The following is a 27,184-nucleotide window of genomic DNA, read 5'->3' as shown; positions in this document are numbered from 1 at the left end:
TTCTGTTTTTTGCCTTTTACTTTGCCTATCAGATAGAAAGCTGATATCACATTGTTTTAATTTGTATTTTTGATCACAGGTAAATTTGAGTATATTTTCATTGACATGTTTAGTATGCTTTTATTGAAGTACTCTAAATCACATATGAATCTGTTTTGAAATGCATGCCACCAAAAATGAACATCCTTTCATTTAGACAAAATGTAAAAGAAACTGTTTCAAGCAGTAACAAAATCAGGTTAAAATTGATTGTACAAAATAAAAGGATAAAGCTTAAAATTTTCATATACTTAAGCAATAAGATGTTTATTTTTGTAATTCTAGATCTTTTTTTCCCTTTCTGGGAGAAATATCTTTTCATTGCATACATTATAAAATGCCATACAATGCAGAACAACATAAAAGACATTTATCAAATTCTCTAATGTTATAACAAATATTTTTAAACACTTTCATAATAAAAATCAAATGTCTCCCTGAAATACCTGATCTTATATCTGGAGTTAACAAGTTGCTGTTTATACTATTTCTATGGATTTTGTTCTTTGAGTTATTTTAACTGAATCACATTACACACATTCATCCTCAAAATGTGACAGAGTGAAGGTAGTGAGAATTTTTCTTGAAAGCAGGTGTACATGGAAGTTCAGGTCTTCCTGCTTGTCCTATTTGGGAGATGTTAGACAACTTGGTTAGGATAGGAGGAAGCTATCTTTGTGGCAATATTATATTCTTATATATGGTTCCATGAATCTCCTCTTCTACCCAGTCTTACATTTCTAAGTTTGGGATCCATTGCTGTTTTTTTTTTTCTTCCCCCAGTGGCTATTTTGTGGTATGGGCTTGAATCTCACTCTTCAGAAGCTCAACGGAAACATTCTTATGTAAAACAAGAGGGTAGGATAAGGGACCAGGAAAACACGGGGATGGAGTGGGTGGTGACTTCAGTCCTTTATCCTAAACTCCATGTATGGGGTAGAGGACTCAGTTGAATGAAAATGTAAATCATCTTATTCCCTTCTTCCAACCCCATCAAGTCATTCATTGTACCTCATAGAAATGACACTGATTCACAGTTAAAATAGAAACGTGCATGTATTTTTCTTGTTTTCTCCATATTCTCACACCTGTAGGTCACAGTCTCCAGCCTCCTCTGCTGCCAGTAGGGTAAAGCTCTCCAGATTCCTGACTCAGCCAATCCATCCTCAGAAATTATGGGTCCCTCTTCTTTTTCCCTTCCAATGTACCACTCAGCTTCTGTCTTCCCAGGCCCGCTGAGACTGGAAGGAAAAGGGGCCGAAGCCCCAAGTCAAGAAGTGACCACCGCTCTGCCCCCACTGGACCATAGGAAGGCACTAAATGCTTCCTGGTGAGCATCCTTCTGAGCTCAGTGGATCAATTCAGAAGAGCAGGGAGGTGGCAGAATCCACCTGTAGGAGAAGGCGGTTTCTGGGCAAGAACTAGAAATCACAGGTTCTGTTCAGTCCAGCAGTTTTAGACCTGAAAAGAGTTAGTTGTAAAGTAAGGTGGTTCATGGGATAAATTGTTTTTCTAAGAATTAATTTAAGGTCTCCTGGTAAAGTGAGAGGAGTTGTCTTTATTGAGGGCTGGGAAAAGGGCTTCTGAGAAATTACTCCTGCTCCCTGTCAACAGTTGGGGAAGTGGATTGGAAAGGGAGCCCTTGAATGAAGTCTCTCCTCAAGGGTTCTGAGGCAAGAGGAACCTTCAGCACAATCTGCCCAAAGCAAGACTAAGGATCTGTGCTAAATCCCAGAAGGAGATCACAACATGTGGTAAAGCAGAGGCTGGACACTTTTGATGAAAGCTACAGCACTTCTCTTGCCTCCTGATGTGCTGGCGGAAAAGAATCACTATTTTTCAGTACAAAATGAGGAACACTAAATAAATCAGCCAGCAAACAAAGTTCTTAGGAAAATTAGCAGTAGCTCCTCCACCAAGGCTGAACTGAAAGCCCAGAGTCTGAGGAGTAAGTCTGAATGCTAGGGTAATAATGGAGGTTTCAGAGTAAACACCATAGGCAGGTAATAATGAAGCCACCCTGTTGCCAGGCTGACAGACATTGAACTCTGGTCAGACTCCCTTTAAACCTCTGGCCGAAACTGAATTTACACTGAGTGAAGGAGGAGACAACAACCTTAAGGTCTCATGGCCGTGGGAAGGTTCCTCTTCCAATACAAAATGAGTTCCCTGATGTTGGCAAAGTAAAGATAGGGCCCTCTTTGAGTGAAAAATCCATCCATCACAATGGGTGGTTGGTCAGATATGATTCCCTATCACTGCTTCATGTTGCAGCTAATTCTCTCCCTTCTGCTCCTCATCACATTAGTGTCACAACATGGCCTTTCACATTTGGAAACAACTTCGGACAACTTAACTCCAGAAGACACAGCCGCTTTAAGATGAAAGATTCTCAAACTTAGTTGTCATCTGCAGCTCTCAGAAGAAAAGAACAAAGAACACGCTAAAAGGGAGCAGAATATGTAATTCATCAACATCGCCTTTTGGTATTGAATAGCTGGCTCTGGCTTTGCTCATGAAACCATGGGTCTCCACTCCATTGACATAAGAGCAGAAAACATAAAGATTCAGCAAATTTCTTTGTCTCTGCTCTGCATATTTTGTCATTATCTACCTAAATGTTTCGCACTTTGTACAGGTATTGTAAGTGACTTTTACTGTAAATACTCTTTACTGTGTGACAAGGATTGTGTTAAGTGTTCTTCTTGCATCATCTAATCCTCACCACAAGCCTATGAGGTAGGTACCATTTTTATGCCGGCTTTATCCAAGAGGAAATGGAGGCTGGAGGGGTTTGTCCACAGCACCAGCTAATTTTAAGTAGCAAAGCTGGAACTCATACCCAGACCATATAATCCGCAGAAATACACTCTCAACCTCTGGGATATTCCCTGGTGAGAAGAGAATGTGACAGTCTTCTGTAGTCTTAGCTATATGACTTGAGGACATGGGATAATTTCTCCTGGTTACCTCAACTTGCCCTAACAAGAACTCCTTTGAGGCTGTAGCCTGGTGCAGAGTTAGCATGACCAAGCTTTTTGGCATTTCATAAGTAACCTCATCACACTTGTATAAAGGAATCTTTTACACATCAGCAAATAACGTTTTATTTTAATCATTTTTTTATTTTTAATATGTTCTTTGGAACATATTCCTTTGCAAGTTCATGTAGGAGTTATTTAAAAGACAACAAAATGTAAGTTCCTTGAGATTTTCTACATAGGCACTCGTGTTATCTGCAAATAGGTACGGTGTTCTTTCTGATCTGTACGCCTTTATTTCCTTTTTTTTCTTTGCCTTATTTCAATGGTTCCAACGTTATGTTGAATAAGAGTAGAAAGAGCAGAAAACCTTGCCTTGCTCCTGATTTTAGGGCAAAAAGCAGTCTCTCATCATTGAATACAATGTTAGTTGTAATCTTTTGTAGATGTTCTGTATCAAGCTGAAGATCTTCTCCCTCTACTCCTAACTTATTGAAAGCTTTTGTCATGAATGGGTATTAGATTTTGCCAAATTTTTCTTATCTCTGTCAATGATAAAATAATATTTTTCTCCTTCAGACTCTCCATATGGTAGATTACGCTGTTTGGGTTTTTTTTTTTTTTTGTCATTATTTACCTAAAAGCATTTCATTTTGTACAGGCTTTGTACAGGTTGTTGAACCAGCCTTGCAACTCTGGAATAAACCACACTCAATCATGATGTCTAATTCTTTTTATAGATTGCTATATAATTCTTTTTATACATTGCTGAATTCTATTTGCTAATATTTTGTTAAAGGTTTTTGTCCTTATATTCATAGTGGTATCGGTCTGTAGTTTCTTGTTTCTTTTCCTTTTCTTTCTTTCTTTCTTTCTTTCTTTCTTTCTTTCTTTCTTTCCTTCCTTCCTTCCTTCCTTCTTTCTTTCTTTCTTTCTTTCTTTCTTTCTTTCTTTCTTTCTTTTTTTTTGTACTGGTTTTGTACTGGTTTTTGTACTGGTCTGGTATCAGGGCAGTATTAGCTTCATAAGATGAAAGTGATCCCTTCTCTTCTATTTTTCTGGAATTGGTGTTAATTCTTTAAAGTTTTGGAAGAATTCTCTTACAAAGGCTACTGGGCAAATTAGTGTAACTTAGCCCAGTTTTGTTTTTAATGATTTTTGTTTGTCTCTATCACTGAGGTTTCTTCTTCCACTTTTTCTCATTCTTAAAATGGGGGTTTCACCATGGTTTTACATCTACCCAAAATCTTAAGGTGTTTCACTTAGGGGGACTGTTGATTTGGCACTTTCCTCTTCAGAACTGTTGGGGAGATATATCCATAAGTCCATGCCCTATGAGAGGAGTCACAGGGACAGGTATTGCTGAGAGTTTCTCTGGGATGCTGTAAGGGCTCAAGTCTTCTCTTGGTCCCCTCTCTCAAGCTTGTCTGGAGAGTGCTGGATTTTTGGACACCTTCTCTCAGGCTGGCCTACACAGCAAAACAGACATTACAGAAAAGGCAATCAATCCAAAGCTTAGAAGCATATGACTGGGGAGTAGAGGTGGTGCAGGAAACCAAACTCAGGACTGTAAAGTTGCCATGGGACAATTTCCTTACCAAGTCCCAAGTTGAATTCAGAATGTAAAACATAGTGTTTGGTTGGACATTGATATCATAGTTGAAAAAAGTCAGGGGGACATCCAAGAGAAACATAATTTATACTGACAATCTCTATTGTATTTTTTTAATTCTCCCTTTAAAAAAGAATACTGATTATCAATTTTCCTTTGTTATTGTTTCAAATTACAAAAGTAGTCATTGTGGTAAGAATTCAACAGTGTAAAAGCATATAATGTAAAAAGTGAATTTCTTCCCTCCTCTTTTTTCTGCCCTTTCTCTTCTTTTTTCCAGCCTCTCTAAATTCCAACTTCATTCTGAGCTTTCCCACATTCTCATTCCCTTGCTCTTTTTCCCCATATCTTTCCATAAGAGTTCTAAACAATGTTCAAAGTAAGCCAAGGCTTCAAAAAGGTAAACTCTACTAACATCTACTTACAGCATCTGGCTCAGCCCCACCATTTTCACACTAACCTAACCACATAAAACTATTTCTGGCAAACTTTCTAACATCTTGATCAAAATATATATTCTTAGCACTTGAGTTATAGTTTGAAGTGGAATATTATTGTGTGGAAGACTGCTAATAAGATGGTTTTGGCAGTAAATTTAGAGGAAGAAAACTTTTCTAACTTTACTGCCTTCCCCATTAGCTGGCATTTAAAGCAGGATAGACTGAATGGTTAGTCATCTTCACAAGGCATTCCTTTGTTCCTTTACTTCCCAGTTAAAGGAATTAGAATATTTCTGTTATACAAACATGCCCCAAGCTTTGGAGTCAGTTATAACCCTCCTGTTAGTCAAGTACATAAGTAGCAAAGGTGAAGTGGTTCAGTTTATGGATGTTTGAGCCATACTTCCTGCCTGTCTGCCTGACTGCTTGTCTGCTTGCTTACCTTTTCCAGAACTACCATTTACTAGCTTGTGTAACATTGATAAGGCAGCTAACCTCAATGTTCATCAACTTGTTCATCACTGAAATGGTGATGATTGTGGAGGCATGTACCTCAGGGGTTTGTTGTGAGGGTTACATGAATTAACATACAGAGAACACTTAAAACAGGGCCTGGCACACAATAAGTCCAATACAAGTATCAGCTATTATAGTGATTAAACGGACAATATCTGGTATCTTATATTTGGCAGAGGGACCAGAGAGTATTTTATATGGTCATGGTTTATATGGAATATAAAATTGTAAGGTGGTCATTCACTAGGCAAGAAAGGATCAGACTATCATCCCCACACAGCCATGAAAAAGGGCAACGTTGTAGTAATTACTAATTTATTTGGTGTCTCCTGATAATAGTGCATTCACTCTTCCCATCCTCACTCCACTTGATGACTTGCATGGCTATACTGAAGGCAGAATTCCTCTCAGTGGAACTGATGAAACAGGCCTAACATTATTTATGATAACTCCTCTGAGGCAACTTGGATTGGGAGTGGACTTCACTTCTGTAGCATGAAAGCATACTATACTAACAGCAAAGAGAATTTGCCTGTCAATAGTCTCTCTCAATTTATGTTATCTGAAAGTCCTAGAAGCCACAACTACTCGTTAAGGAAGAATACTTCAATCCATCTCCCACTTGAATTTCAACACCTTCTCCCCAGTATACTCTTTTTAAAAATATTTTATTCATGAGACACACACAGAGAGAGAGAGAGAGAGAGAGAGAGAGAGAGAGAGGCAGAGACATAGGCAGAGGGAGAAGCAAGCTCCACGCAGGGAGCCTGATGCATAACTTGATCCCAAGACCCCAGGATCACGACCTGAGCCAAGGCAGATGCTCAACCACTGAGCCACCCAGGTGCTCCTCCCCAATATATTCTGCCATGAAACTAACATGCCTGACTATTCTCTTAGATTGACAGGTACTTCCTATCTTGCTTTAATCTTGACTCAGTCTGGACTCATGCATTATGGCCCTCTCAGTAGAACTTTCAATCCCTGAGTTGATTGCCATTTTAATTCACATCCCTCTGTCACTCCCCGCTCTAGATCAGTTTCCTCTGATGCTGTTCCAAGGGGCTCCCATACTCTACTACAGCTGCAGTTACTGCCACTGGAGAAAATCTTGATGAGAGGGTGTTTTGGGGGCTTCATTTATACATTCAGCATTCAGCTGGGCTCTGTCCCATCCTATAACCATTTCCCTTTGTTCTAATAATTTCTCTGTACTGTAGTCTATGGAAGAACAAAGCACTTGGGATTTCACAAATGAAAAAGCCCTCCCTATTATGTTGGCATAATGATTTGCATAACTTGATCCAAATGCTGTGCTACTGAATTAGATGCCTCTTCACTGACGTTAACATGTGCATAATTTTGCATCCATTCTTCTACCTTAGCCATGTGTAAAATAATATTTTTGAAATATTAACCTGTATTCTTATAGCTTTTCTGGGTATTTCACTCTTGTGCTTTCCTGCCATTCATATAGATATCCGTGCTTCAGTGAAGGTTTGTAGCAGGGTTTCCTGGTTTTTGTGTTTCCATAAAAACCTGAGCCCATTATTCTGGGAGCCTCTGAAGCAAACAACAAGAATAACAGAAGGATTTTTCCAAGATTAGAGAAAAATACTCCCCCAGCTCAGTGGAGAGGAGAGAAGGAAAGGAAGTAACTGAGACCAGAGATTCCAGAGAGGAAATGAATGAAGGTTGTGTTGAGGTGGATGGGACCCTGGACAACCTTACAGAGTTCCTGTGCTTTAGCATGGAAAGGAAGTATCTGATAGAGGTTTTAGAGTTGAAGGGGCCATAAGACAGGCATAAGGGACTTTTCAGTAGCAATCTTCAAGGACTAATAACCCAGACCTGTGTGACCTGTGGCTCAAGGACCAGATTTCCACCCACTTCCAACTGATATCTTCACTCCTTTCTCCTTTTACCACTGAAATTTAAACACAACCTTGATAGAAGGAAAGAACCTAAACTCTGTGATTAAATTTTTGCTACTCTAGGGGAGTGACAGGCTCAAAACAGAAATTAAGTTGAGTTAGTAAAAAGGATTTTATTTATTGCTCATTAAATTATATTCTTAAAAGAAAAAGTAACTTTGCACACTTGAGCATGTAAATGGCTTGCACACTGAAATTTGACAGCACTACTTTTTAGTAAACCTCTTTCTTACTAACTTTTCTTTTTTTTTTTCTTACTAACTTTTCTAATACAAGACATACAACCATATAAAACTGTGGCTTTCGAACTCTGTTCCATAGAGCTCTAAATTCCAAGCAAGTTTCTTATAAACCTGGTAAAAGATTGAGATTATAGCAAGTTAGCAGGAGTTTGGGCATCCCCCAGCACAGCTTTCTCCAGAGTACTTTCTCTTTTATCTGTTTATTATGAAGACTATTATTATAATCTCTTTAAGTAGAAGATTCACAGCTCAGAAAATTTGAAAGTCATTTATGTAAAATATAAAATAATTTATGGCTATAGTATGAGAAATATCTAAGCAGGCATAACACCAGTTTTTGTTTTTGTTTTGATTAGCTTTCTTTTGCCTGTATAACTTTGGAATCAGTTTTGAAAGCAATTTTCAATGTATTTTTTAAAATGACAACAGAATCAAATGGCTTCTTTCAAAGGTAACTATTTTGAAGGTCAATACTTGTTTGCATTTTAAGTTCTCATGTTTGTGAAAGAAGAAAGTCTCTTGACTTCAGCATCACATGTCACATTTTCACTGTCAGTTATAGTTCCGGCAAAACAGGATTAATATTTCTGTTCCTTAAAATGTAAGGGCAGAGCTATGAATAAGTTGTATTTTAGTAAGGGACCTGAATGAAATATTCTTTACTAGTTGAGTTTATTAACTCGGCTGCAAAAACCTTTTCCATTTCACAAGCAAATGACAGTCCATCTTCCAACAATATAAGAAATTGTTATCTCTTTCCAAGAGTTAAGGAAGAGTACTTGGAAGTTAATGATTGTGTTCATTATCAGCCTTCACTCCCCTAATCTAATCCTAACATACTGGGTATTTCTTCCTTCTTAAGTCTATTCAGAACTTTACCTAGGAGACCTCTCTGAATTCTGGACTGTAGCAGGGGAATAGCTGATGGAAAAGAAACAGTTTCTGTCTAGATGATTGGTCTGTATTCTGCTCCCTCAGACACCACAGTCTGAGAGCATCTAGTTTTGGTTTGCTGCTAAGGAGTTCAGCGCACACAAAAAATGGCTGCTGCATCTTGGAAGATCCCAAAGTCTTATTTCACTTCAAAAAACCCTTGGTATTGACTATTCTGGTAAAGAGGAGTGGCAGAAAACCTCTTAGGAAGGAAGCGGGGAAATTCCATTTAGAATGTCTTGCTGCCAGTTACGGGACAGAACAAATCAAAACTGATCATAGGACACTAGAGATAATCTAGGAGGGCAGTTAGTCACTCTTAGAGCAAAATGCATGTGTTTTAATGAAGAGCAGTGCCATCTCTGGTCTATTGTTCTTTTTCTCTGCAAATTAGAGTTTCTAAATATCTGTTTGTCATGTGGATTTTACTTTCCAAATGTTTTGAAATTTAATTGATTTCCAAATTGAATAAAAGAAGTACTCATTTTAGCTTTTCTGGATGAAACTTGAGACAATAATAAAAAGTACACGGAAATCATTTGAGCTCATTGGTTTCAGTGACTCAATTGAGTATAAAATCCAAAGAGGACTAAATATTCAATATACTTAGACTGACTAGTAGAAACTCATTACTGTCTATGTGAACCTACATTTTATCTTTGGTAGGAATAACAAAAAAAATCTACTAAAAAATCAGTCAGAAGTTGTAAGTAAATATCTCCAACTCTGCAATAAGATGCAACTACTAATAAGTATTAAACTATTTCGTGAAAGGGACTATAAGGGAAAGGAGGGAAACTGAGAGGGGAAATATTAGAGAGGAAGACAAACCATGAGAGATTCCTAACTCTGGGAAACAAACAAAGGGTTGCAGAAGGGAAGGTGTGGGGAGGTATGGGGTAACTGGGTGACGGGCACTTAGGAGAGCACTTGAGATGAGAACTGGGTGTTATACTATATGTTGGCAAGTTGAATTTAAATAAAATATATTTTTAAGTGTTAAACTATTTCTTTTACAAACGCTCATAATTTTTCTTTCAGAAATTTACAATTATGCTTACAGGGTATTTTTCATTTTCCCTTTTAATGCAAAAGAAATTATTTTAAAAATTATTTAATACTGTAAAAATAATCTGTGACCCAAAACACATCTTTGAAAAAAAAGGTATTTGGGTTCCAGAATATAGAATATACTATTCATTAACATTTCCATTATTCTTCAGTCACAAAGTTGGGAGGACAAATGACTTAAACATTTTCACATCAAGTATCCCCTTCTACAAAGAAATCCTTCTTTTGTGTAACCTAAATCACTCCAAAAAATTACTTCAACTTCTATGAATCGTGCTCATACATTCTACTTTCTTACCATTCTGCTATTATTTCAGTTCTGCAGGAAAGGAAGAAAGGAATGTGCATCTTTTTCTTAAATAAACTCAGTGGTGTCATAAAAGGTTTTACCATTGTCCCCGTTCTAAAAAAAAAAAAAAAAACAGACATAAATTTCTAACCTCATAAAACAAATCATGCATGAACACTAAAGGCTGTTCTTTCCACCACTGCTCTATCCTCATTATTCAAAATGGTAATTTTTCCAGTTATACAATCACTGGAGCTGCCCAAGAAAAAGGGCATTTACCTATCGAAAGGTGCATTGGATCATACTGTCTTCCTACTTGGTCACTCAATTAATGTTTGCTGCCCTATCTTTTATTTGGCAATCCTATTGGTTACCAAATTCTCTACTTCCTTTTATTTCAGTGTCTTTTGCTTCCATAACCACTACTGCAATCCCAGGATTATCACCACTTTCTCTTTTTAACAGGCCTTATTCATCTTTTGCTTGACCATTACAATAACTCCCAGACTCTTTTCTGGTCTCTCTCCTCTGCACATTACTGCCAGTATAGATTTTTATCTCGCCACTTCTCAGATTAAAATTTTAAATAGTTCTTTAATAAACAGATAATTTCCGTGTTATTTAAACTATCCTAGACCATAAAGAAATAATAAAGCTTCCAGATTCCTTTTTATAAAGCTAGTTATAATTATGGAAGTTATAAACATGTTTTCCCAATAAATATTCCAAAACTGAACACTTGGCCTCCTTAGGAATAGCAATGCAGAAGTATCAAATAAAATATAGCAAATAGTAGCCAACATTACATTAGAAGTAATACTCTTTGTTGGGTTTCATTTCAGTAATGTAAAAATGTGGGAATATTAAGAAATCTACTGCTATAATTAATCAAAACAGTTTTTAAAGAAGGAAAATAATACCATCATCTTTATAGATACATAAAAAGAATTTGCTAATGTTTATCCCATAATTATGACTTTTAAGGAGATTTTATAAAATTGATAAATATATCTTAAGTCAAAGCCAGCGTCATTAATGAGGAAACACTGCAGAAGCATTTTCAGCAAAATGAAGAACAAAATAACAGTGCTATCATCATTATATTTTAACATGGTTCTAGAAGTTGCAACCCAGTGCAATTAGATATGAGAAAGAAAAATAAGGTATAAATATTGGAAAGGAGGAAGCAAATTTTTATCTTTATTTGTAGATTATGTGATTTAATACCTGGAAAATTCAAAAAAAGAAATGGAAAGGCATTAGAAGCTATAAGCCACTTTAGTGAATAGCCAGTTACAAGATTAATGTATAAAACTGAATAGCTTTCCTGTGACTAAATAAAAATTAGCTAGAAAACGAGAGCAAGGAGATTTTGCTCTATTACTATACTTCCTGAGGAGCCCACTAACATTCTGTTGCCTGAAAATATGTGAAACTCAGTAATTTTCTTGGGGCAATAATATGTCCTGATGTGGTGAACTGGCACGCAGTTGAAGCTCAATAAAATTTATTTCCTTCCTTCTGGGAGCTCTGATTTCACTCTCCAGGCCCTCAAATTGGAACTCAACCCTGAAGTAGCTAAGGCCTCAGTAGGATCTGCTATGAGTCTCTTATGGAAGAGGAGCTTTCCTTGGTGCTTGTGGATGAATGAACCGTTATGGACATGGCTGGAGTTGGGACTTTTTATATGTATACCTTCTAAGTAACTCAGAGAGCAGTCTCTAAAAATAGAGTCTCCATGGAAAGCCAGAAGCAGTGAAAGGATCAGCCCTGAACAGTGACCTCAATACTCTTAGCTCCTGATTCTGGTTAGTGGTCTTCAAATGTTCATTAACCTCACCATTACCACTCTTGTAACTCCTCTTCCTATATTATCCCGTTCAAACACGCACTTATACACACAAACTGATAAAGTTATTAATGGTTGAGGGGTACTATCTGCTCTCCACTCTTCCCAAACAGAAGCCCAGGAAGTTTTCAGTTAAAGAGAAACTGAGGTCATTCATGCATAATGTTTTTGACTACATAAAAAGGTCTCTAGATTGTAAAAGAGTGATGTAGAATTCATTTCTTCCTCTTTATACTTAGTTATGCTTGCTAAATTGCCTTGGTATCCTATTGCCTTGTCACTGAGTTGAGTCATTGAGGCTGGTTTCTAAACAAATGGGAACCAGAATAAATCTAAAACTTAAGTTCAAAGGTGTAGGTAAAAAGAAAAACAAAATTAAGTCCAGGAGTATATCAGTAAGATTTTTCTTAAAGGAAGATGGCAGGGGAGCCTCAGATGGAGAAGCAAACCTTGTGCTTGACGCAGAGAACAGTGTTGAGTACACAGCTGGACTGCTATCTGGGACTATGAACCAAGACTCTTCTCAAAGTTTATTAATATTTATATTTTAAGGAGATTTTATAAAATTATAAGGAAATTTTATAAAATGACTTCTCTCTCTGCCTTTCATGAATAAATAAAGAAAATCTTTAAAATAAATAAAATAAAATATTCCCATTCAGATTAAAGAAGATGTGGGGTTTTTTTTAAAGATTTTATTTATTTATTCATGAGAGAGAGAGAGAGAGAAAGAGAGAGAGGCAGAGACACAGTCAGAGGGAGAAGCAGGCTCCATGCAGGGTGCCTGACGTGGGACTCAATCCCGGGACTCCAGGATCAGGCCCTGGGCCGAAGGCAGCGCTAAACCGCTGAGCCACCCGGGCTGCCCAAAGAAGATGTGTTTTACACACACACACACACACACACACACACACGAATATTACTAAGCCAACAAAAAGAATGAAATCTTGCCATTTGCAATGACATGAATGGAGCTAGACTGTATTATGCAAAGCAAAATAAGTCAATCAGAGTAAGACAAATACCATATGACTTCAATCGTGTGGAATTTAAGAAACAAAACAGATGAATATAGGTGAAGGGGGGAAAAAAGAGAGAGAGGCAAGCAAACCATAAGAGAGTCTTAACTATAGTGAACAAACAGGGTTGCCAGAGGGGAGGTGGGTGGGGGATGGGCTAAATAGGTAATGGGTATTAAGGAGGGCACAGTGTTGAGCACTGGGTATTACATGTAAGTGATGAATCAATAAATTCTACTCCTGAAACCAATATTATGTTATATGTTAACTAACTAGAATTTAAACAAAAATTTGAAAAAAAAGTTTTTCTAATGCTTTTGGGAAGGTGCTTGTGAATTAAAAGTACATAAATAATGCTGTTAAATTTAAAATATTTTCATTCATAATTTTTAAAAGTAATCAGGACATTTTGCTATTGACAGGCATAGGTCCAAGATTTAGGATAAAGTATATACCATGAACTTAATAACTATTCTCTATCTCTTTTCCTTCTACTCTTTTTCTTTCCCTCTTTTAATATCAAGAGATTGTTCTTGATATATAGGCCCTGGGCCATCCATAAACCTAAAAAAGGCAGTATGATTGGTGAACTAATGTGCATTCTGCAGTGAGGGCTCCTTCCTGGTTTCTGGAGAATCCTAACACCTTGATACACTGAGTCACAAGATAAGGGGGTAGTTTAAATGCCCATGCTTCTAATACCTTTTCATGTGGCCCACCTTCATTCACCCCCTTCTGTAGACTGCCTGCCCAGAGAAGCTTCTTAATGATGTGATTTATTCTAACTCAATGAGCAGAGAATGAAAGAAACAAAGGAAATCTATTTTGCAGTTGGCTGGTCATTCAAAACCATCCTACCTTAAAATGTCAGCTAATTAGGAGATGGTGGGAGAGTTTTTGCTTGCATACTTAGACCTTATTATTTGGACCTTATAGTGATTATTAATTTATACTTCAACAAAATAAACCAAAATTATATCACACACCTAATTTTATTTGAAGACTGAATTTCTGTTTCTCTCACTCTAGCCAGACATTTGATTCATAATGTCCAAAATCACAGGAACAATTGCCAAATTAGTGTTTTCTCAATTAAGTACTTACCAGTTCTCTTTAATTCCTTTGTGGTCTTTGAAGCTGGAATAATCTTTGGATATATTTAACTCTCAACTTACAATTGAGCAGAAAGCTGAGAGAGTAAAGTATGTTTGAAAAACGATGACTGGGGATCCCTGGGTGGCGCAGCGGTTTAGCGTCTGCCTTTGGCCCAGGGTGCGATCCTGGAGACCCAGGATCGAATCCCACATCGGGCTCCCGGTGCATGGAGCCTGCTTCTCCCTCTGCCTATGTCTCTGCCTCTCTCTCTCTCTCTCTCTCTCTCTCTCTCTCTCTCTGTGACTATCATAAATAAATAAATAAATAAATAAATAAATAAATAAAAAGAAAAACGATGACTGGAAGAGACTCAATGGCTACAGACTCCAAACACAGAGACAGTAGCTTCTCTGTTCTTTAGAGAAAAAGGCATATGCAAAGGAAAACTGCATTCAGGATGACACCTTTGATTAAAATTCACTGAGTATTTACTATGTGCCAGGCACTTCTCTAGACATTCTACAATCTGTATCATATATATTTTACAAATACTGTATGAAAATTATATTTTTCACATAAGAAAAATGCATAAAGAAGTTAAGAGACAGGGGCACCTGGGTAGCTCATTTGATCAGGCCACCAGACTCTTGCAGCTCAGATGATGATCTCAGGGTCCTGGGATCCAGTCCCTTAGGGCTTCTAACTCAAGATCCTTTCCCTCTCCCTCTCTTTCTGTCCTCCCCTACTCCTCACTTTCATATGTGTTCTCTCTCTCTCTCTCTCTCTCTTAAATAAATAAATAAATAAATAAATAAATAAATAAATAGCATCTTTTTTAAAAAGAGAGAAAGATTAAGTGACTTCTTCAAAGTCAAACACATAACGATAAAATCAAAGTTTGTACCTATGCAGTCTGACTATAGAGCCCTTCTTACGAGAAACATAAGATCACAAATATTCTTGCACATGAATAAAGACCAGTAATGAGAAAATACACTAGATAATTAATGGAATACATGACTATAGACAAAGGACTAAACTCAGTCTCTGGCAATAAATGATTAAGTCATCCTATAACCAAATTTTCTTCAAGAAGAGAAATATAGACACACACACACATATGCACACATCAAAGAGTTTGGAAATAAGGCTTCCCTCTGAAAGTTAAACAAGTAAAAGCCAGCCACAATGGATGTGACAAAATAGACTATAGGACAGGAGGGACTTGCTTGCTCAAGTATGTCAGCAGAATATGCACACATCCAACATGCTAGTCAAGGTTGAGGGACCAGCCCTGGGGACCAGCCAGATAAAGGGGAAGAAAGAGTGCATTCCAGGCAGAAGGGACAACATGTACCAAAGCTAGGAGGTGAGACGGAGAATGATACATTCAGAGATCATTAATAAGCTCAGTATGTCCAAAACAGTGAAGGAGTAGGCAGGAATGGGGCTGTGGAAGGCCTTGCCTGCCCATAAAGTTGTTTGGCCTTATTCCCAGTGTAGTGGCAAGCTAGGCATTGAGATATTTTAAGTCAGATGTGAAGGAACTCAAATTTGAGGGAGATCACTTTGGCTGCAGAGTGTGTTGGAACCACTCTCAGCCCCACCCGCTAGCGTGGGTAGACCAGTTTAGGAGGCTGTTGCCATCATCCAGGAGAGAGATGATTGGGCTAGGTTGGCAGAAGTGATAACCAGGAAATGTGGACTGATGAGAGACATTTCAGAGGTAAATGGATGGGATGTGGGGGTGCAGTGGAGAAGGAAGTCTGGCTTGGACAGTGGAGTGGGTTGTTAGTGCCCTTCACTGAGAGTGAGACCCCTTGGAAGAGGAGAGGAGGAGAAAGGGGAAGAAGAGGAACAGTTGGAGGAGGAGGAGGAGGAGGAGGAGCTCAAGTTGGGAAAAGCTGAATTTTAGGAGCCAGTGAGTTGTCCAAATGGAGCTCTTCACTGACCAGTTGATCACATGGATCTGGACTTCGGGTGCAAGATAAAAGATGTGGGTATCATCAGCCTACAGACCCTGAGGGTGAACCAGCTGGCTAGAAGAAGCCAGATTATGGAAATGGAGAAGGGAAATGGGAAGCAGGAGAAAACCAGAGGCTCAGACAGCAGAGGCCAAATGTATATCACATGGTGTGGAAAAAGAGAACTTTTGTGACATCCCACATCAATGTCATTTCTTTCCTTGCTACTTTGGTTTCCTATCTATGTGTGTCTGTGTGTCTGGAGGTGGGGGGCTGGGTTGGGAGTGTGTGATACTTTTATACTCCTTGTATTCTTGGGGCCTTTGAGGGCTCTTGGTGTTCCTCCTCTTTTGAGGAAGGCAATTTCCTTTTTTCCTCCCTATTTCAGGCTGTTTGTGCAATTCTGTCTGCCAGAGCCTGCTGGTGGGGCCCTCCTAGACATGTTCATTAAGATGCAGCATAATCTAGTAGTGAAGAGCATGAGTTTTGGAGACAGTTAAAACCAATCCCATTAATTTCTAGTTGGATGCACATTAGCAAGGTTGCTTAACTATTTTGTGTCTCTATTTCTCCATCTCTAAACTAATACCTATCTCCAAAGAGATCTTGTCAAAACTGAAATAGATAACACGTAGAAAGCTTTCATCACATTCATTATTATTATTATCATCATTACCATCATCATTTCTATATTTATCATTTCTGATCCAGGACAATCTGAAGCATGCCATTCTAGGGTTTTTATGCCATGCATCAGGAGGAAGAAAGAGCGCCTGAGAAGCATACCGTATTCATGATCTATAATAAACTTTGTACTTTCTAGATGAGGAGAAAATCACAGGTCTAGTTTGAACCTGATGGGGAAGTTCAGGATATTGATTCTCATAGCCCAGGGTAAGGGTTCTCTTTCCAGCAGACTGGTTTGGAGTCTCAGAATCTTTATTGATGAGATTTTGATTGCATGGTCAACCAGTAAATCAGTTCTATACTCACCCTTTAAAATAAAACTAAAATAGGTAAAACACATTTCTATGAATTTCAGATCCCTGGGGGCCCTGAGATCCAGATAACAGAAAAGCACTTCTTCACTTAGTAGTCAGAATTGTCATGGTTACCTAATGGTTCACTCAAATTCACAAGTACATTCTGCTCTCCTATAAAGCAGTATTTGCATTTCAAAGAAATCCACATTTTTTTCAAAATTCCCTTCTAAAAATATTTGCTTCAATGGGGAAAACGGAATTAAGGTCTAGAAAAATTGAGACTTGCAATAGCAAAGTTATATTTGCTACAAGAATTTCAATAATAAAGGTTTTATTAGACCTATAAGGATGTAGCTATAAAACAGACTTCAGTGAACAAATTCAGGGTTTGATTACATGAAGCATTTGCTCAGGAGTAATGGCTTTTCTTTTCCTTATCCACCAGAATCTTTATCATTAAGACAAAGCTTCTTACACATTCTTTATCAGTTTTTATCACTTTTATCATCCACTAGTTTTTTTGGATTAAAAAAAAGTTTAAAGGCATCCCAACCAAGTTGGTGTGTTCTTAAGCTTAAAAGAAAAATACAAGTGATAACTGCTCCTGATTTCGATGGCCTTAATACCAACCACTCTTTACATAATGCCAAGTAGGTTTCTTAATCGATCACTATATATTCAACTTGAATTATGAAAATATGGTTGTGAGACAAATGCTTATACTAAATAAAAATAGGCCATTAGCTGGTACTTGGGAATCCTTGTTATGTACATTTTTATATACTCTCAATATCCTATAACGTGCTGCAATATTTAATTCTCTCACAATATTAAAAGGTGCAAATGTTTATAAATGAAACTGGTTGAGGAGAAGAGAGGAGAGTAAATTAAATTATAGTATAATTTCTCAAATTTTAATTATGATTTATATTATTTCATTATTTAATTTAACTTTACTTTTTTGTATATTTTTTATTGGAGTTCAATTTGCCAACATATAGTATAACACCTAGTGCTCATCCCGTCAAGTGCCTCCCTCAGGGCCCATCAGCCAGTCACCCCATCCCCCCACCCACCTCCCCTTCTACTACCCCTTGTTCTTTTCCCAGAGTTAGGAGTCTCTCATGTTCTGTCACCCTGTCTGATTTTTCCCACTCATTTTCTCTCCTTTCCCCTATAATTCCTTTCACTATTTTTTATATTCCCCATATGAGTGAAACCATATAATATTTGTCTTCCGATTGACTTACTTCACTCAGCATAATACCCTCCAGTTCCATACATGTTGAAGCAAATGGTGGGTATTTGTCGTTTCTGATGGCTGAGTAATACTCCATTGTATACATATACCACATCTTTATCCATTCATCTTTTGATGGACACTGAGGCTCCTTCCACAGTTTGACTATTGTGGACATTGCTGCTATAAACATTGGGGTGCAGGTGTCTTAGTTTTTCACTGCACCTGTATCTTTGGGGTAAATCCCCAGTAGTGCAATTGCTGGAGAAAGGGGAACCCTGTTGCACTGTTGGTGGGAATGTGAACTGGTACAGCCACTCTGAAAAACTGTGTGGAGGTTCCTCATAGAGTTAAAAATAGAGCTACCCTAAGACCCAGCAATAACTTGATATATTTTTAAATGAGAAAGGATTTATCTAATGACACATTACTACCTATAGGGTCTTGGTTAATTTACTTACCCTCCCTGGCATCTGTTAAGTTGAGCAAGATAACTTGCAGTTTAAAGACACAGGAATTTCTCCCCAGGCCAAAAAAAAATTTTCTGTTCCGGGAAAGTGTTAATGATAATAAAGATATGAGGGGTTCCTGAAAAGGAGGTATCAGTGCCTTACTCCAACAATGTCTCAAAGATGCAGCAAGGCTCAGAAGAGCCATTGTCCAAGCTGCTCCAGCTTTGAAAAAAACTTCTGTTCCTTTAGCACAGAGCACAAGCACCAGAGCCATCAAGCCTGAAATGAGTTTGCAATCTGAAACAATGTGTGTCTCAGCAGACTATGTGACTGTGCCTGCCTTTCTGACACTCTGGCTCCCAAATTTTGACAACACTCAAGGAGTAAGGGAATCACAAACATAAATGAGGCTGATTTTTCTTCCATTTTAGCAAGATAGGGACCCAAAGCTTAAATTCCTCCAAGGTAACGTCTATCCCCATGTGGGCCAAGGCTCCATATGGATATTACATTAACGGGAAGCCCATTTGTCAGAGTAGCAAGGTCCCCTTAACTTGACAACTTCCCATCTCTGCTTGGGTCACCTCTAATTGTCTAGGTGAACAACACCTGACCTTCGCTTAGCAACTTCTTCATTACTTTCAAGTTATTTGGAAGTGAGTTGTAAGGCAGTAAATTTAACATGTGCCAAAACCTGTTTTAAGTGGGATAAATCTGCACATCATATGTCTAAACATCCCTCAAACTTTGTATTAGCCTCCAATCTCTACAGGCAGAATACATTTTCATGAGATGCTAAACTGTATGCTATACAGTCCTCCTCCAAAATTTGTACATTGAAGAAGATTTGATTCTTAGGTTAGAAAGAGAAAACTAGCCTCTAAGGGAGACTGCAAGCCAGTGCTGAAGTGAAAGCCTTCTGGTGGGAGAAGCACATGGATAGGAAGCACATTTGCGTTCCAAGAATGCTGATTGGCTAGAGTAGAGGTAGTAAATGGTATTGATAATCTATCTAGATTCCACTTACTTGGCTAGTACATCCATTCCTTAGCTCTTCTTTTTTTTTTTTTTTCCTTAGCTCTTCTGAAGGTTGGCTGCTAAGGATTCATAGCTGTATCCTTGTCAGAGGATACCCAGGAGCTAAAACCCCTCTCCCTTCATGCCACCTCACTCATCCACAGTGACTTGCAGTCAGTGGATATAAAAGCCTGGCTCCTTTGTCTCAAGGTGGACTAATTCTGTGGTGCTCTTCATGTCCCAGAGCCGCCTGGGGCTCAGGCTGAGGCTACACTTCAGCTGAACCACAACTATGCCTAGTTTCTTCCCCTGTCCTATACCGCTCTCCTCACCTCCATGCAAGTTTCATCCAAGAACACTTCCTCAATAAACTACTTTCACAAGAGTCCCCATCTCAGGATCTGCTTCTAGGGAACCCCACTTGAAACACAGGGTATTAATATGTTTCATCTCTATGCTTGTCTTTGTTCTCCAGTTTCTCTTTCTCAGTCAAGTCAACTCTACCTCCTTGCCTCAGAGTAAGTTTGTGGCAGGACTTTCCAGATTTTGTTTCCCCAAAATCCAAAGTCCACTGTGACTAACAGAGTTCGGAAAGTGAGGGATTTCCCTCACACTAGAGAGAAATCACCTCTCCCACTGGAGGAGGAAAGAAAGAGGTCTTTGAGTCCTTTGAGCAAATGGGACTTCTATCCCATTTCATGGCAGTCCAGAGAGAAGAGTAGGAACTCAAGGTTGATGACCTGGATCCTATGTGGGGCTCCCAGCCTCACAAAATTCCTGTGTCCCCTATGCAAAGCATGGCACAGAAGCTGCCTAGCTAGCCCACGTAGAAACTTGGATAATGAGTACCATGACTATAATTAATGTGGAAACATATCCCCTTGTAGACAGAGTTTAGTCTACATATTTTTTAGAAAATGAAAACATCTAATTTTTTTTACACCTGAGTCTGAGAACTAAGTTTCATACCTGCTACATGAAAGGTCAGCAAAAGGGGGAAGACTATGATTATCATGTTTTGTTATCAGGAAAAAAATCCATTGCCAGAATGTTTGTGAAGGATTTTCATTAACTAATAAAAGACATCCCCTACAATGTAACCTGAAAAAAATAATTCCAGGGTAACATAAACAGTATGATGCAATAATATTAAACACACTCATCTGCATTCTTACACAGAGAGAAAGACAAGGAATGGTAATTATTGATGGCTTATTTTATTTTCTTCCTTCTAGTTTTCTGTACTTTCTAAACTTTTTGTAGGCAGGATTAATGTCTTTTGAATCAGTTGGTTGCTTCTTGTTCTGCTCTCCATCACAGTTCAGTTGGTAGATGTAGTATCAGGTGCCAGCCCCAATCACCAGTCCCTCTGCCATCAAGCCCAAATTCTAAAAAAAAAAAAAAAAAAAAAAAAGCCCAAATTCTGGGAACGGCCCCGTACTGCAGCTGCTTCAAAAATATCAGGGGTTTCACCCAAGCTATTGAGAACGTTTTGGAGGCTGGAATCTAAAAAAGCAGTCAAGTGGGATCTAAGGGGCCTGAGTGTTTGGGGAGGAGGAAAAACAGAAATGAGGCATTGAGCTTCTTTTGCATCCCCATCCCATCACTAAGGGGTAGACTGGCAGACATGGATAGACCAAAGCCAAAAGCAGACATGAACAGGAGGCTAGGGATTTAAAGCTCCAGTGGATGCGCCAACACCCAAATGTGGGTCCAAACCCTGACCTTTCTCTGTTCCAGATCCAGGCTGTCAGACCTATCCCTCACCTCACGGTGCCCCCATCTCTCTGCTCCCTGATAACTACTTCCTCCCCTTTGTCTCTAAAGTCACCTAAGCCAAGCACTTCTGCTGCTGGTACTGCCCCGCCTTTTACTTGGCATGATAAAGAGGCTGGGTTCCGGTGTCCGCATAGGGAAACACAAAAGTGCCTCCAAATCAGCAATTGTGCTGCTACCCTCCACCCTCACTCCAGGAGTTTTCAATCAACACCCACCCTCACACCGACATACAGGAATCAGGAATGGTTTCCTCTTCGTCCTCCTCCTCCATCCTTGCCCACAATCACGCCACCTCCAAGGAAACAGGGAGGTGGTTACCTGAGCAGAACCGCTGTCTGGACCAAGACTTCAGTACATAGGCTCCTGGTCACGTGAGGCTACGTCACTGGTGAGTTCAGGTCCCAAATGTCCCCTCCTATTATTAGCAAAGTGGAATGCGACTCGCCTCTTCCACCACCACCACCACCACCACCGTGCTGCCTGGCCACTGTCCCTTTTTTTTAGTCTTTACACACCCAACAAGTGTGTTGTCTTTCTGATGACTGGAAGGGGCAGCATCTTCTCCTGGGCTGCTGGCCAATTCTATTGCTTCTCTGGAGGAATGGTCCCATCCTTTTCTCTGCTCCCTCCACCTTGTTTCTTTTGAATCCCTTAAGTTCACATTGGTCTTCCTGAAAATACCTGGAAATGGGGGTGGGGGAAGCAGTGCAGGAAAAGAAGCAGAGAGAAAAAATGAAAATGTTGTTATTTTTTTATTAGCACTATTCTGTTCCTCTTTTGAAACACTAAGTATGCATACTTTTTATTGTCAGAAAATATGATAGAACTATTTTCATTTTAAAAAAGAAGATTCGCTAAAAAAAGACATGTATCATAAACAATTATATTTACTACATAATGAGTTTTGCACATGCCACTCAAATCAATCTTAATTGATCTTAATTTTCTACGTCTTGTCACATGACAAGATCCTGATTAGGCAAATCAGCTATCTGAGGGTTTACAAATCTACTAATGTGGTATAATCAAGTAAGCTTTATTTGTGGAATGCAAGAGACTTGTTCAATGTTGGAAAGCCATTCATTCTTTTATTCAACACATTTATTGAGCACCTACTATATGCCATGCATTGTTCTTGATGCTGTGGTTACAGCAGTAAATAAAACAGACCTCAATCTCTAATCTCATGGTCCTACATTATAGTCAGAGAAACAAACAACAAGCAAGATTAATAAACAATATATAGTATATTGTTAGTGATACCTACTAAAAAGAAAAAAAATTAAAGGCAAGAAAGGAAGATATGAAAAGCTGAGATGGGTTGAACATTTAGATAGTGTGACCTGAGAAGGAATCACTAGGAAGGAAACCTTCGAGTAATGACCTGAATTTAATGAGGAATCTAAGTATGCTGATATTCTGGATAAGAATATTCCAGGCAGGAGAACAAGGAAATGAAAAGGCTCTGTGAAGACAAAAAGCCCAGTATATTCCAAGAACATCAAGAAAGCTAGGATGGCTGAGCTACAGAGAGAATAATAGAAGATGAAGCAGAAAGGTAATAAGGTTGAAAAAGGTAGGGCCTTGTAAGTCCTAGTAAGGACATTTGCATTTACTCTAACCATCAGGGGATGTGGGGTGGGGCCGAGTTTGAACTTGAGAGATGTGTGGAGAATAGTCTATAGGGAGACTAGAGTGGCAGGGAGACCAATCTATCTAAATCAATGATTGAGACAGCAAACAAAAGGAGAAAAGAAACCTTTCCATCAAAGCATTTGATAAACTTAGCCATTCCTAAAAATTTAAAAATTATTAATAAAATAAGAATAGACAGAAACTTAGTTTATACAGTAAAGAATTGTACATAATTTTAAAAATCATTCTTGGCAGTGTGGTACTGGCACAAAAACAGACACATAGATCAATGGAACAGAATAGAGAACCCAGAAGTGGACCCTGAAATGTACGGTCATCTAATATTCGATAAAGGAGGAAAGACTATCCATTGGAAGAAAGACAGTCTCTTCAATAAATGGTGCTGGGAAAATTGGACATCCACATGCAGAAGAATGAAACTGGACCACTCTCTTTCACCATACACAAAGATAAACTCAAAATGGATGAGAGATCTAAATGTGAGACAAAAGTCCATCAAAATCCTAGAGGAGAACACAGGCAACACCCTTTTTGAACTTGGCCACAGTAACTTCTTGCAAGATACATCCACGAAGGCAAAAGAAACAAAAGCAAAAATGAACTATTGGGACTTCATCAAGATAAGAAGCTTTTGCACAGCAAAGGATACAGTCAACAAAACTAAAAGACAACCTACAGAATGGGAGAAGATATTTGCAAATGACATATCAGATAAAGGGCTAGTTTCCAAAATCTATAAAGAACTTATTAAACTCAACACCAAAGAAACAAACAATCCAATCATGAAATGGGCAAAAGACATGAAGAGAAATCTCACAGAGGAAGACATGGACATGGCCAACATGCACATGAGAAAATGCTCTGCATCACTTGCCATCAGGGAAATACAAATCAAAACCACAATGAGATACCACCTCACACCAGTGAGAATGGGGAAAATTAACAAGGCAGGAAACAACAAATGTTGGAGAGGATGCGGAGAAAAGGGAACCCTCTTACACTGTTGGTGGGAATGTGAACTGGTGCAGCCACTCTGGAAAACTGTGTGGAGGTTCCTCAAAGAGTTAAAAATAGACCTGCCCTACGACCCAGCAATTGCACTGTTGGGGATTTACCCCAAAGATTCAGATGCAATGAAACGTCGGGACACCTGCACCCCGATGTTTCTATCAGCAATGGCCACAATAGCCAAACTGTGGAAGGAGCCTCGGTGTCCATCGAAAGATGAATGGATAAAGAAGATGTGGTTTATGTATACAATGGAATATTACTCAGCAATTAGAAACGACAAATACCCACCATTTGCTTCAACGTGGATGGAACTGGAGGGTATTATGCTGAGTGAAATAAGTCAATCGGAGAAGGACAAACAGTGTATGTTCTCATTCATTTGGGGAATATGAATAATAGTGAAAGGGAATATAAAGGAAGGGAAAAGAAATGTTGGGAAATATCAGGAAGGGAGACAGAACATAAAGACTCCTAACTCTGGGAAACGAACTAGGGGTGGTGGAAAGGGAGGAGGGCGGGTGTTGGAGGGGAATGGGTGACGGGCACTGAGGTGGACACTTGACGGGATGAGCACTGGGTGTTTTTCTGTATGTTGGTAAATTAAACACCAATAAAAGTTAAAAAAAAAAAAAAAAAGAAAATGAAAACATCTAATTTTTTTTACACCTGAGTCTGAGAACTAAGTTTCATACCTGCTACATGAAAGGTCAGCAAAAGGGGGAAGACTATGATTATCATGTTTTGTTATCAGGAAAAAAATCCATTGCCAGAATGTTTGTGAAGGATTTTCATTAACTAATAAAAGACATCCCCTACAATGTGACCTGAAAAAAATAATTCCAGGGTAACATAAACAGTATGATGCAATAATATTAAACACACTCATCTGCATTCTTACACAGAGAGAAAGACAAGGAATGGTAATTATTGATGGCTTATTTTATTTTCTTCCTTCTAGTTTTCTGTACTTTCTAAACTTTTTGTAGGCAGGATTAATGTCTTTTGAATCAGTTGGTTGCTTCTTGTTCTGCTCTCCATCACAGTTCAGTTGGTAGATGTAGTATCAGGTGCCAGCCCCAATCACCAGTCCCTCTGCCATCAAGCCCAAATTCTAAAAAAAAAAAAAAAAAAAAAAAAAGCCCAAATTCTGGGAACGGCCCCGTACTGCAGCTGCTTCAAAAATATCAGGGGTTTCACCCAAGCTATTGAGAACGTTTTGGAGGCTGGAATCTAAAAAAGCAGTCAAGTGGGATCTAAGGGGCCTGAGTGTTTGGGGAGGAGGAAAAACAGAAATGAGGCATTGAGCTTCTTTTGCATCCCCATCCCATCACTAAGGGGTAGACTGGCAGACATGGATAGACCAAAGCCAAAAGCAGACATGAACAGGAGGCTAGGGATTTAAAGCTCCAGTGGATGCGCCAACACCCAAATGTGGGTCCAAACCCTGACCTTTCTCTGTTCCAGATCCAGGCTGTCAGACCTATCCCTCACCTCACGGTGCCCCCATCTCTCTGCTCCCTGATAACTACTTCCTCCCCTTTGTCTCTAAAGTCACCTAAGCCAAGCACTTCTGCTGCTGGTACTGCCCCGCCTTTTACTTGGCATGATAAAGAGGCTGGGTTCCGGTGTCCGCATAGGGAAACACAAAAGTGCCTCCAAATCAGCAATTGTGCTGCTACCCTCCACCCTCACTCCAGGAGTTTTCAATCAACACCCACCCTCACACCGACATACAGGAATCAGGAATGGTTTCCTCTTCGTCCTCCTCCTCCATCCTTGCCCACAATCACGCCACCTCCAAGGAAACAGGGAGGTGGTTACCTGAGCAGAACCGCTGTCTGGACCAAGACTTCAGTACATAGGCTCCTGGTCACGTGAGGCTACGTCACTGGTGAGTTCAGGTCCCAAATGTCCCCTCCTATTATTAGCAAAGTGGAATGCGACTCGCCTCTTCCACCACCACCACCACCACCACCGTGCTGCCTGGCCACTGTCCCTTTTTTTTAGTCTTTACACACCCAACAAGTGTGTTGTCTTTCTGATGACTGGAAGGGGCAGCATCTTCTCCTGGGCTGCTGGCCAATTCTATTGCTTCTCTGGAGGAATGGTCCCATCCTTTTCTCTGCTCCCTCCACCTTGTTTCTTTTGAATCCCTTAAGTTCACATTGGTCTTCCTGAAAATACCTGGAAATGGGGGTGGGGGAAGCAGTGCAGGAAAAGAAGCAGAGAGAAAAAATGAAAATGTTGTTATTTTTTTATTAGCACTATTCTGTTCCTCTTTTGAAACACTAAGTATGCATACTTTTTATTGTCAGAAAATATGATAGAACTATTTTCATTTTAAAAAAGAAGATTCGCTAAAAAAAGACATGTATCATAAACAATTATATTTACTACATAATGAGTTTTGCACATGCCACTCAAATCAATCTTAATTGATCTTAATTTTCTACGTCTTGTCACATGACAAGATCCTGATTAGGCAAATCAGCTATCTGAGGGTTTACAAATCTACTAATGTGGTATAATCAAGTAAGCTTTATTTGTGGAATGCAAGAGACTTGTTCAATGTTGGAAAGCCATTCATTCTTTTATTCAACACATTTATTGAGCACCTACTATATGCCATGCATTGTTCTTGATGCTGTGGTTACAGCAGTAAATAAAACAGACCTCAATCTCTAATCTCATGGTCCTACATTATAGTCAGAGAAACAAACAACAAGCAAGATTAATAAACAATATATAGTATATTGTTAGTGATACCTACTAAAAAGAAAAAAAATTAAAGGCAAGAAAGGAAGATATGAAAAGCTGAGATGGGTTGAACATTTAGATAGTGTGACCTGAGAAGGAATCACTAGGAAGGAAACCTTCGAGTAATGACCTGAATTTAATGAGGAATCTAAGTATGCTGATATTCTGGATAAGAATATTCCAGGCAGGAGAACAAGGAAATGAAAAGGCTCTGTGAAGACAAAAAGCCCAGTATATTCCAAGAACATCAAGAAAGCTAGGATGGCTGAGCTACAGAGAGAATAATAGAAGATGAAGCAGAAAGG

General features: G+C 38.9%; 2 long non-coding RNA genes across 2 annotated transcripts; both read right to left on the bottom strand.

Moving 5' to 3' along the window:
- Positions 1-20,874: 20,874 nt before the first annotated feature.
- LOC121482246 lies at positions 20,875-22,090 on the bottom strand. The gene is made up of 2 exons (XR_005985578.1): positions 21,671-22,090; positions 20,875-21,064 (listed from the first exon to the last, which is right to left on the bottom strand). It is a non-coding gene; the product is annotated as an uncharacterized LOC121482246 (long non-coding RNA).
- Positions 22,091-25,043: 2,953 nt separating this feature from the next.
- Positions 25,044-26,260, bottom strand: LOC121482245. The gene is made up of 2 exons (XR_005985577.1): positions 25,841-26,260; positions 25,044-25,233 (listed from the first exon to the last, which is right to left on the bottom strand). It is a non-coding gene; the product is annotated as an uncharacterized LOC121482245 (long non-coding RNA).
- Between the last annotated feature and the right edge of the window lie 924 nt (positions 26,261-27,184).

Source organism: Vulpes lagopus, chromosome X (assembly GCF_018345385.1).
Source record: "Vulpes lagopus strain Blue_001 chromosome X, ASM1834538v1, whole genome shotgun sequence".
Lineage (NCBI taxonomy): Eukaryota > Metazoa > Chordata > Mammalia > Carnivora > Canidae > Vulpes > Vulpes lagopus.
The sequence above is the reverse complement of the archived record's forward strand: the minus strand, read 5'-3'. Positions and strand labels throughout refer to the sequence as shown.